Consider the following 10824-nt stretch of genomic DNA (forward strand, 5'->3'; position numbering starts at 1 on the left):
GTACCTGGGTATCAGAAATTGTCCAATAGCAAGGGTTAAAGGAAAGTGACCTACAGTCTTACAGAGAGGTAAGCAGGGGTCCAAAGGCAGAAGAGAGGGGCTTCTAGCCCATTCACCATGACTTGGCATTTCCTATCTTAGACTTCTGCACACCAGGGAGCCCTTGCAAGGCCCTGTGCCTGCTACATTGCTTGTCATCTGCCCAGTCACAAGTTACTGCAGCTGGCAAAAACAACCAGTCTGTCCTTATGGCCAAATAATAGTTGAGTGCCAGTGCAGGGACCCACCGTCTCCACTGGCGGCTCAGGAAAAACAGGGAAGGCCATTGTTACCTGGAAGGATGATGAGTCTGTATGGCAAGTGCTGGAAGGCCATGTGTCCAGCTCGGCCCAACTGGTTGAACTAAAAGCTGTTGCCATGGCATTGCAGAAATTTTCTGCCTCTGAATTTGGTCACTGACTCTGCCTATGTCGCAGACATAACCAAGCGTTTGGATTGCTCGCTTCTGAAAGAGGTCAATAATGCAGCTTTGTTTGTTATTGGAAGCCTTGGGGTGTGCAATTCAAACCCAGGTTCATTTGTGTTACATCCTGCACATTCGGAGTCTCACCACTTTACCAGGTTTCATAGCAGAAGGTAATGCCAGGGCTGACAGGTTGGCTAATGCTGCATGGGTAGCGCTTCAGCCTGACAAGATTGCGCAAGCCAAAGCATCGCATGATTTTTTTCATCAAAGTGCACATACTCTGCAAAAGCAATTTCAGTTAATGTTGACTGAAGCTCATGGCATTGTCAGTTCCTGTGCTGAGTGCCATGGCCTTGCTGCACCTTTACCAGCAGGGGTGAACCTCGGAGGCTTAAGGGGCTTGTAGCTTTGGCAAATAGATACTACATTGCTGAGTTTTGTATGTGCATGTGTCTATTGACGCCTTCTCCTCTGCCATGTGGGCATCTGCTCAAAGGGGTTGTGATGTGTTTGCTTGTTGGAGGATGGCTTTTGCAGTTTTGGGGATACCTTCTTCTATGGAAACTGACAATGGCCCTGCCTTGTCTCACAAGAAGACACGTCAGGTTTTACACATATGGGGAGTCTCACACAAACTTGGTATTCTGCATTCACCAGTGGGTCAAGCTATTGTTGAACATGCTCATGGCACTTGAAAGCATGTTCTGGAAAAACAAAAGAGGGGAATTCTGGGAGAGACTCCCCACAGTCAACTGGAAAAAGCTTTATGCAAATAATCACCTTACAGTGCCAAAGAATTCAGAGATTCCTGTAATTCTGAATCATTTTCTCTTGTTGAATTCAGCAGGTGAGACACACCTGCGTCGAGCGAAGGTCTGGATATGGGACCTTGCCACCAATAAGTGTGAGGGCCCGTGCGACCTTATCACCTGGGGCCTCGGATATGCATGTGTCTCCAGAGGTACCAGGGTACGATGGATACCTGCAAGGAGTGTTCCCCCTGACTTGCGACATCAGAAACAGAATGTGGCCAGCAGGCAACCTTCAAGCAGTGGCCAAAGTGCTGACCATCAGTCACAGTCTTTGAATGATGATCAAGATACTGACCATCAAGCTGGCCCCTTTGCGAGTGGGGTATGAGCGTTTTATCTTGTTTCCGGAAACAGATTGTTGATGAGTTAGACTCCCAGTGTTATGAGCAGATTAACAATGTTACTATACTAAAAGTTGGTAACTGACTTTTAGAATTAATAGTTAAAGTTTATGGAATGTAATGGTAGAGAATTTATAGTATAAGTATGAGATCTCTTTGACCATTCTGAGCCAATGTCTGATTGCGGTTTTGGTTGATAACTGATAAACCTCTGGAGCTGTGTTTATTCTCTTTCCTGCAAGGGATCCCACAGGAGATTACAAACACTGCCTCCTCCTTTAAACAAAAAGGGGGAATTGTGGGTATCCTTTGTTCAGTGGAAGAAAGAACAGAGAAAATTTCTCCCAGGCCGAGCCTGGGAAAAGAATTAAAACAATTATTATCTCTCTTTCTGTAACCGTTGTTTATAGATAGGGTTCTCCAGAGTGTGCTATTCATAGTTTACCAATAGTGTGAGAGGTTTTTACTTTGAGACCAACCAAGTCTTGCCTTAGTGAGTCATACTGTAAAAGACACATTACCATCATTAACTTTCCTTCTGATTCAGTTTCTGAAGACTGGAGTCTTTCATTCCATCCCTGACTCAACAGCATCAGTTAATTATTCTATTCATTCATCTGGAGGTTGCTGCGGCAGCAGCAATGCAGTTCAATATCAAAGATTTGTTATTGTTTAGGTCACATTATGAAATCTCTTGATTATCCATGTGCAGCATGATTTATTCCTTTGGCTAATATTTGTGCTCTTGGTAAGTAGCTATGGCTTGTAGGAGACATTTTAGATCACAGACTCTATGGTTTCCATCTAGGAAAAGTAATACTAAAAATGCTTTAATATTCTTCTTCTTTATATTCTTCTTTAATATTTTATTATTTTAAGCCATCTAAGCCAAGAATCACTTTTGCCTGAGTTTTCGTCTTTGCTCTTCTGGGCTGCTCCAAGATTGTATATGAAGGTTCATCAAGTCTGTGAGAACAAGGTATCTAGAATTTAGATATCTGTACTTCAGAGCCAGATATCTAGAATTTATCTGTAGTCTCAGCACAGCTGTCTAATATTGTTTTAAATGCAAAATGTCCACAATATGACCCAAGACCTGCAGAACATGCCCTTTGGCAAAGAAAAAATTTCATATACCATTAAAATTGATAACAAACACTCTTAGGCAGCTACATAAAGTCTCTATAGTAGGACTGCATCTTCTTTGCATTCTTTATTTCCCCCCATTGCTTATTTCCACAGGTGTATTGTAGTTAGAGATTTAATAATTTGGGGCTGTACTTTAGTTTTCCATGTACCTGTGCCTCCATGGGAGCTTGTTTAGATAGATATAGATATATAGATTTATACATACATGCATCTAGAGATTAGATACAGCTATAGATATAGATACATAGATATCCATCTATATAGATATGTAGATGTATAGATATATAGATATATGAAAATCTAGCTCAGCTCGGAGGCATGACGGTCTGCAGGAGATGTTGGCAGCTGCAGATGTGCTCAGCTGGCACTTCTGCTCTTAATTCTCAAGACAAACCCAAGAGGCTTTGTTGAGGAGGTCTCCATCGGTGGGAAAGCAGCTTCATGAAGGGCACTGACTTTAGGAGTCTGACTTTTGAAACAAATTATTCCCTTTGCTGAATTGCTGTGATATTTAGCAGGTATTAATGGTTAAGATGAAACTGACTTAAGGAGAGGGTCACACACGTATGTGACGTAGCAATCAAAAACCAAAAAGACCACACAATTGGGGTGCACTTTTTGACTCTTCACTGTCCCTACTCATGTGACTGCTAGAAGAATAGAAAGGAGAACAGCAAATTCAATTTTAAGAGTGGTGTGAAATACCAAACTAAGACTAATAGCAGAGGAATGATTGTGATTTATAAGCATGTATCTTGTTTCTATTGGAGGAAACAGACTGATTACAAATGATATGAAGATCAGTTTAATGCTTTCTCTGGGATCTTTTCACAAAGTTAATTATTTCCAATTTGCATTTTCCAACCCACTGCAGTCAGCAAGAATCTTTTCACTGATCTGAACTGACCTAACACTTATGCATGGATATTTATGAAAGATGTCATAGCCAATCTTGGTTTTTTTTACATTTATTCTGGTGTTTCTACCGTTCCTTTCAGTTAGTGACTGACCAGCAGACTTCAGATAGCTTCAGAAATTGCTTGACATGATTTGATTCTGCCTGTGTTTAACATCACTCTTTAGACGGTACTAGGTGTACTTCCTGCTTTTCTTACTTTATTAGTACAGTCCTACTTAAAAATAAATGATGGAAAATACATAAAAACTTATACAACTTGAAATAAAAGTTTCGGAGTCATAGCCATTCAGTGTATAAGATAGGTTAAAATCTGTATTATGTGTTTCTGTGCTTTTATTCTCAGCTCTAAGCTAAGTTTCTTTTTGTTCCCTATATTGTTCATTGCCTTTTCTGAAGTGCAGCTTTCTCAGGCAAATCTAGGGAATTCCCTATTGTAAACGCTATTTTTTTCTTTGGAAAACCAACATTTTTTCTTACCCATAAATCACAGATCAAGCCAGGAGAGGATATTTTTCCAATATCCCTTAACTTCTTTATTAAACACTGCTCAGAGTATGTAAGGATTACCATCTAACTCATGAAATGCAAGTTGGTCCGTTCAGGCTTTACTCATTATGCAGTTCTTGAGGCATAGAGAGGGATTATCCACAAGTTCCTGAGAAAAGCAGTTCTTGACCATACTAACTGGCAGACCAATCAGCACCGAGTAAAATCATGTTCTCCTGTGTGTTTGGGCCATCTGCTTGCCTGGAAGACACAAAATAAAAACTGATCTTTGAAGAGTTAAGTTAGAATAGAATTGAAGAGTTGTTCATATTGTCTATTCCTACTTTTGCCTGTCCCTTCAGGATGGTAAGAGGAACAACTTGGAGCTACTGAGAGCATTCAGCTGTTTATTGCAACTTGCAGAATGAGTTGCAAGATGAGAGAGCAAGTGTGTTTATGTACATATTTGTATATGGGGTTTAGTTACATAGACTGGTATCTGTATAGGTGCAGGCCTCTTTTTTATAGGCCTGTTTCACTGCTCTGCTTCCTCCCTCACTGAAATAAACAAGGGCCAGGAGACTTCTTCTCCTTTTTAATGCCTTTATTAAAAGTGATCAGCTCAGGATTGGGTGGCTCGATGGGTCTGCAGTCTCCGTGGTCTTCCCGGGCGACTCAGAGGAGGAGGATATGCGCAGCTCTGTCCACAAGGGGCAGAGCTGGGGGAATCCAGTCCTCGTGGGAGCCTTTAGGGCGTGATTCCCCGTCAGATGTTTCCCCACCCACTCAGTCAGCCTGGTCTCACCGCCGGGGTCGTCTCTCTTGGTCAGGGCGAGAGGCTCTGAAGGTGTTCTGCATCTCTGCAGGCTCAGCACTCGGCTCCTCATGTCCAGACATCACTCCAGTCTCTCAACTCTTAGGTGGCTCGTCGTTTTGGGGTCTTCTCTGTACACCGGGGGACCCATGCTGCATTGTGGTCTTGGAGTCACTTTGCATAGCCCCCCCCCCACCTTCTCAGGTCTCTTCTACTGTTCGGGAAGGTTCCCACCCTTCTGGGAAAGGTACAACTTAGCCTCGGGCGAGGCTCTGCTGATACAAAAGGAGCGATTAGCCACAAGGACTCGTGATTACAATAACAAAACACGAAGAACTTCAGCAGCTACCCGTGGTCTGGCTGCTTTTTTGTAACTTTTTCTCACAAAAAAATATTACCCGAATTTTGTTCATAACACTCACTTCCTGCTTTTCCCCCGGTGTCCCCTGTGTCCCTGTCCCTGTGCTGGGTCCGAGCTGGCGGCCAGGCCGGGCGGAGCAGCACTTCCAGCCCTGGCTGTCCCTGGAGCGGTGGGAGTTGCCGCTGCCCCAGGCACTGTCCCCTGAGGAGCTACTGAAGGACGGTGAGACAGAGGGGGCTGAGGGGGCGGTGGCTGCTGCTGGGCCTGAGGGCAGTTGGGCAGTCGAGGGCCATGGTGGCCCTGAGGTGACAGGGAAGTAGCACAGGCTGAGGGTTGGTGGGTCTAAGGGGACGGGATGGCTCAGAAGGGACTGAGGGGGGTGAGAGGACTGTGAGGGGCTGAAGAAACTGAAGGGGGCTGGGGCTTCACCGAGAGCATGGCGGGGCTGAGGGGATGGAGCAGGCCAGCAGGGATCACAGCAGGGACTGCAGCTCTGCCAGGCCTTGGAAGCAATTCCAGAAACCTCCACTTTTGCCACAGCTGCAAGGAAAAACCTTGAGGACAGCCGGAGACTGACGGGAGGCAGTAGGGAGGAGCTGAAGGCCAGCAGCAAGAGCAGTGAACAGGGACCTGCTGCTGCCAGCCTGCAGAGAGCCCAGCTGAGGCCACAGGCCCCGGGAGGCAGGCTGGGGCTGAGGCTGCCGTGGGCTGTGGCCGTGGGCACTGCCCGGCGGGGCAGGAGCGGGCCCTGCCCCTGCTGGGGCTGCTCAGCGCAGCTGCCCCGGCTGGCACAGGGGCTGTCCTTGGGCAAGGCAGCTGTTGTTAATTCAGGTTTGTCCTTTATCAACTCTGTTGCATAGAAATCACTTTTTTACAGTAGAGACTTGTGGCCGCGCAGAGAGAGGCACGACTTGCCCAGGATTTTACTTGGGGAAGGCAGTGAGAAAGCTCAGAGAAGAAGAAAAACAATTCTTTTTTCTGCTTGCTGCGTCTGTTGTTTGGCACATGTGTTATGTGGAATGTGTAATGGAGATTGTTTACCCAAAAGGGATTTGTTAATTGGAGACTAGACATGGTGTTTGGATTGATTGACCAATTAGGTCAAAGTTGTGTTGTGACTGACTGTAATGGGTCACGGGTTTTTCTTTAGTATATTTTAGTATTAGTATAGTATAGTAGTACAGTACAATATAGTATAGCTTAATAAAGCATTTATTCAGCCTTCTGAAATCATGGAGTCAAAGCTCACTATTCCCTGCTCGGGGGTCACACTGCTACTATAGACTAAATTAAATTCCTTAATACAGATGAGAATTTGCCAATTCAGGCTTTATTAAAGGGCAAGTGTTCTGCTTTTGTGGAAAGATAATCTAGATAACTGTTTGCTGTACATCCTAGAGGGAGCTTTGCAGTTTAGGATGAAAAGGAAAAAGACATTTCTCTTCAGAAGAGTCTTGAAAGAGCTTTTTGTATTGCCAGAAGCCGCTACACTGATATTGACCAATGTGGGAAATGGATTTGTAGAGAGTTCTCAGGGCCTGACAGGAGGCTCACACAGTATGCATCCATATGCAAGCTTTGAGATAAGAAATGCTGACTTAGAAATGCTACGGAATAGAACAGATATTGTTGAGAAAGAATTGGAGCTAGAAAAAAATTTCAAAGGATGGTCTTGTAAATAAGACTGGATACTTTGGAGAGAAAGAACTATAAAAGATGCATTGTAGTAGGACAATGAGGGGTAATTTTAGATTATTGGCTTGAAGGCATCTACAGCATGGTGTGGCAAAAAAAGCTGATAGGCCAAGAAACGCTGATAGGAAATAGTCAGCTTCTGATTATGGTAGCGTGAATGATTGTGAACATCTGTATTGTCTCACCCTTCTTATGAGATTGAAAATGGAATAAAAGTTTTTAAAATGCCTCTCAGTTGCCCCATCTCTGGGTCAGAAAAGGGTGTTGTCCAACACATTGGTGTTCCCGTGTCAGGAGCAAATAACTTGACTAAACTGACTGACCTAAAAGCCCTGAGGTAATTTCTGTAAAGTTCTGCTGAGAGAAGCACAAATCCCAGGATCGTAACTCTTACAAAAAGAGAGAAGTTGGATTTCTCCCCTTGTTGCTGGCTCGATCAGGATGGAGATGCGACAAGGACTTGCATGTTGTTCAACATCAGGTAAGCCTCAGGGAACATATTAGGACACAACATGGCCAATTTACCTAGAGATGTTTATAAAAACCTCAAAGATCTGGTCAAATCTAATTCCTGTAATGTTTCAAAAACCGAGTTAAAAGACTTATTATTATATATTCAGAAGTAGTTTCCAGCTACAGATAAAACTTCCATGTTTTCACTCCCTCTTTGGGAACTATTAGGACTGAAACTATACAGTGCTTTTACCACAAACAGAGATCAAACAGCTGCTAAGTTGCTTCTGATGTGTTGTCCTACCCTGATTGATATGTTTAAACATTCTACTAAACCCTCCACTTCCTCAGCTGCATCTGCGCCTTCCCCCAACACTGAGTCCCCAGACCTCCCATCTCTGCTTCAGCTGTAACTCAAGACCCTGACATTCAGACTGGGGCTGTGACACCTCCACCCCTAGCATGGCAGTGTGCCCCCCAACTGTCACCATTTTCCAAGCCATGTCTGGGTCCCCACTCTGCCCCCCCAGAACATGAGAACTCCTTGCTACTTGTGAGAAAAAGTGCAGGGAGAGAAAGAGGGAAAAAATTCTCGACACCAGTATCTCTGTTAGCAAAAGGCAGGATTTCTCTGTTAGTATTACAAAACAAACAGTCTCTAGTCACCGTGAAATTCCTCCGAGACAGTCTGTAATGTACAAGGTTGTGAGGGAGGAAAATAACAGTGATAATTCTAGTGATTCTGAACAATAAGTTAACCTATTACATACTAGTCCCGCAAAAACAGAAAGAAAACCTACTTTACCTTCTGTTGATTCAAGAAATAATTCAAAAAGACTGTCCGATTAGGGTAAGATGAGATGTAAAGTCATACAAGATAAAACCATCTCCCAAGTGATCCCAACTTATTACCCCCAGGGGCACCATGCAAACTAACAAATTCCAATTAATTTATTTTTAAAAAAACTTTTACCATGAATACATTCACATAGGAAATGTATTCACAACAAAAGCAAGACTTTTTAATTATAGGCAAGGACAGTAATAAAATTCTTCAACTTTCAATTTTTCCGACTGTTGTCTCAGCAAATTCTAATGAAGAGGTGATCATTTCAGCTCTTACTTACAATGCTCCAATGGTAATTGAAAGAAAACCAGAAATAGCTATCACTATTGCATTACCAATGAGTAGAAATAAGCAAGTTGTATGCTGAGAAATGCCTTTTGAGAGTTCTGGCCCGGTGCCTAATGTCCTTTGGCTAAAACATGTCAGCAATGAATGGCCAGAGCTGACGTGCAGTCTAATGCACTTTGGTCAAACTGTTCATATTGCAGGTATGCTGGACACAGGGGCTGACATCACTGTGATTTCTCGTGCATCCTGGCTGTGCAATTGGAATTTGGTGACACCCATGGGTGCTCTCACAGGAATTGGAGGAGCTATCTTGTGTCTGCAAAGTGAATTCATGGTTACTGTTACCCAAGGCCCAAGGTCCCAAGGCAAGGACAGCAGCCATCAGTCCCTTCATGGTGCAGAAGCCCATCACAGTACAGGGAAGAGATGTGTGTCCCAGTGGGGAGCAAAGATAGAAGTGGGTGTTTGACAAAAACCACAGCAATGCCTGCCGCTCTGAAATTATCATGGAAAACCAATCAGCCAATTTGATCAATGGTTTCTTGAGCAGAAAAAATTGAATATTCTCCAAAAATTAGTAAGTGAACAACTGCAAAAGGGCCACATCAGACCTACAAACAGTCCCTGTAATTCCCCAGTTTTTGTAATTTATAAGGCAACTTTTTATTCCTGAAGATTGCTCCATGACCTGAGGAAGATCAATGATATCATAGAGGACATGGGGCCTCTGCAACCTGGACTTCCCTCTCTTTTGATGATTGCACAGGATTGGCCTCTTGTCATCTCTGGATGCTGACAGAGAGAAAAACAGACAACTTTCCCAGGCATTGTCCAAGGGAAGTTGTGAGAATGCTCAGAGAAAGAATTAAAACAATTATCTTAATCTCTGCACCTGGTATTTGTGAACATGTGGAATGTTTGTACATGTTTATGGAAAGATATTTTACCAGAAGATGTTGTTCGTCATTAACCAGTGGTGTGAGGGGCATTCAGGTTCTGGGTGAACAATCTTGTCTATAAATATGTGAAGTTCCTAATAAATCTTGCTTTATGCCCTCTGATCAAAGGAATCAATGTCACCTTTCTTCATTCGTTCCTAACTCAACAACAACAGTGTATCACAGGGAAACCTAGTCTTAAGTAAGAACTGTGTGTAAGGTTTCATGGTGTCAAGTTTATTGATTTGAGTATAATGTAAGTACTAATGGAATAAGGGGTGGATAATGTCTTAGGTTGGAAAATGTGTCTGGGAGTATGTGTTCTATTGCTGTCTGTTAGAGATAGGGCAGTTATCTTCTGCTAATTGGGCCACCTGTTAAAACCAGGTGGGGCAGATTTCTTCATCTCTTCCACAACCAATCCTCCCTCCAGAAAATATCTTCTGTTAGTGGGCCACTGAATCTCACTGCATGATGAAAAAATTACATCATCCCACTGGGAGATGGTCTACCCAGGGGAAGGACCCAAGCATTCCTCCCTGGATATAATCTGAGATTTGGAACACCATGGCAGCCTTTTCCCACTAGATTTCCAGAAGAAGACCAAGCGCATCTACACGACCGCTGAACCATGAGGCAGTCCATGACACACTGTGTTTCTCCAGCAGCTTTCCACTGACCTCTGCCCCATCGTTATTCTTGATGCACACACCTGACAGAGGCTCCATCCAAGTCTCTCATGGCTTTGTCCTGGTTCTCTCTGAAGAAAAGGCTGTAGGTGATGTGCTACAGCACCATGACATTTAGGGTGGACTATTTCAGAGCTGACATACGAAGAATGGAAATCTTGGGAAGGTCTGAGTCTGACCCGGTGCATCCGGAAGGATCAGAGCAACGTCTCAGCTCAAAGATGACAAATGTTTTCCCATTCACTGCTGTGCTGAGACAAAGCAGCCCTGAGCCATGGCAAAACAGGAGGAGCTCACAGACAGCGCTGCCAGACGAGCAGCAGCTTTGCCCATTAGTGACTCCAACAGGGACATAAGAGAGATTAATGCTGAGAAATGCAAAGTGGATGCCACTAAAAAGTACTAACTCAAAGGCCACCAGAAAGCGTGTCCATGGCTCTGAGAGCCCAGATGCCCAAGAGATTTGGTGGCCTCCAGGCCCCCTGGCCAGTGGCCAGTGCTGCTGGTGGCCAGCACCCACGAGATGGAGCTCCAAGCATGATAATGAGCTGAGTGAGCACAATCCC

This window comes from Melozone crissalis, unplaced genomic scaffold (assembly GCF_028551555.1).
Source record: "Melozone crissalis strain CALT ecotype California unplaced genomic scaffold, PUWL_Pcris_2 ptg000005l_1, whole genome shotgun sequence".
Classification (NCBI taxonomy): domain Eukaryota; kingdom Metazoa; phylum Chordata; class Aves; order Passeriformes; family Passerellidae; genus Melozone; species Melozone crissalis.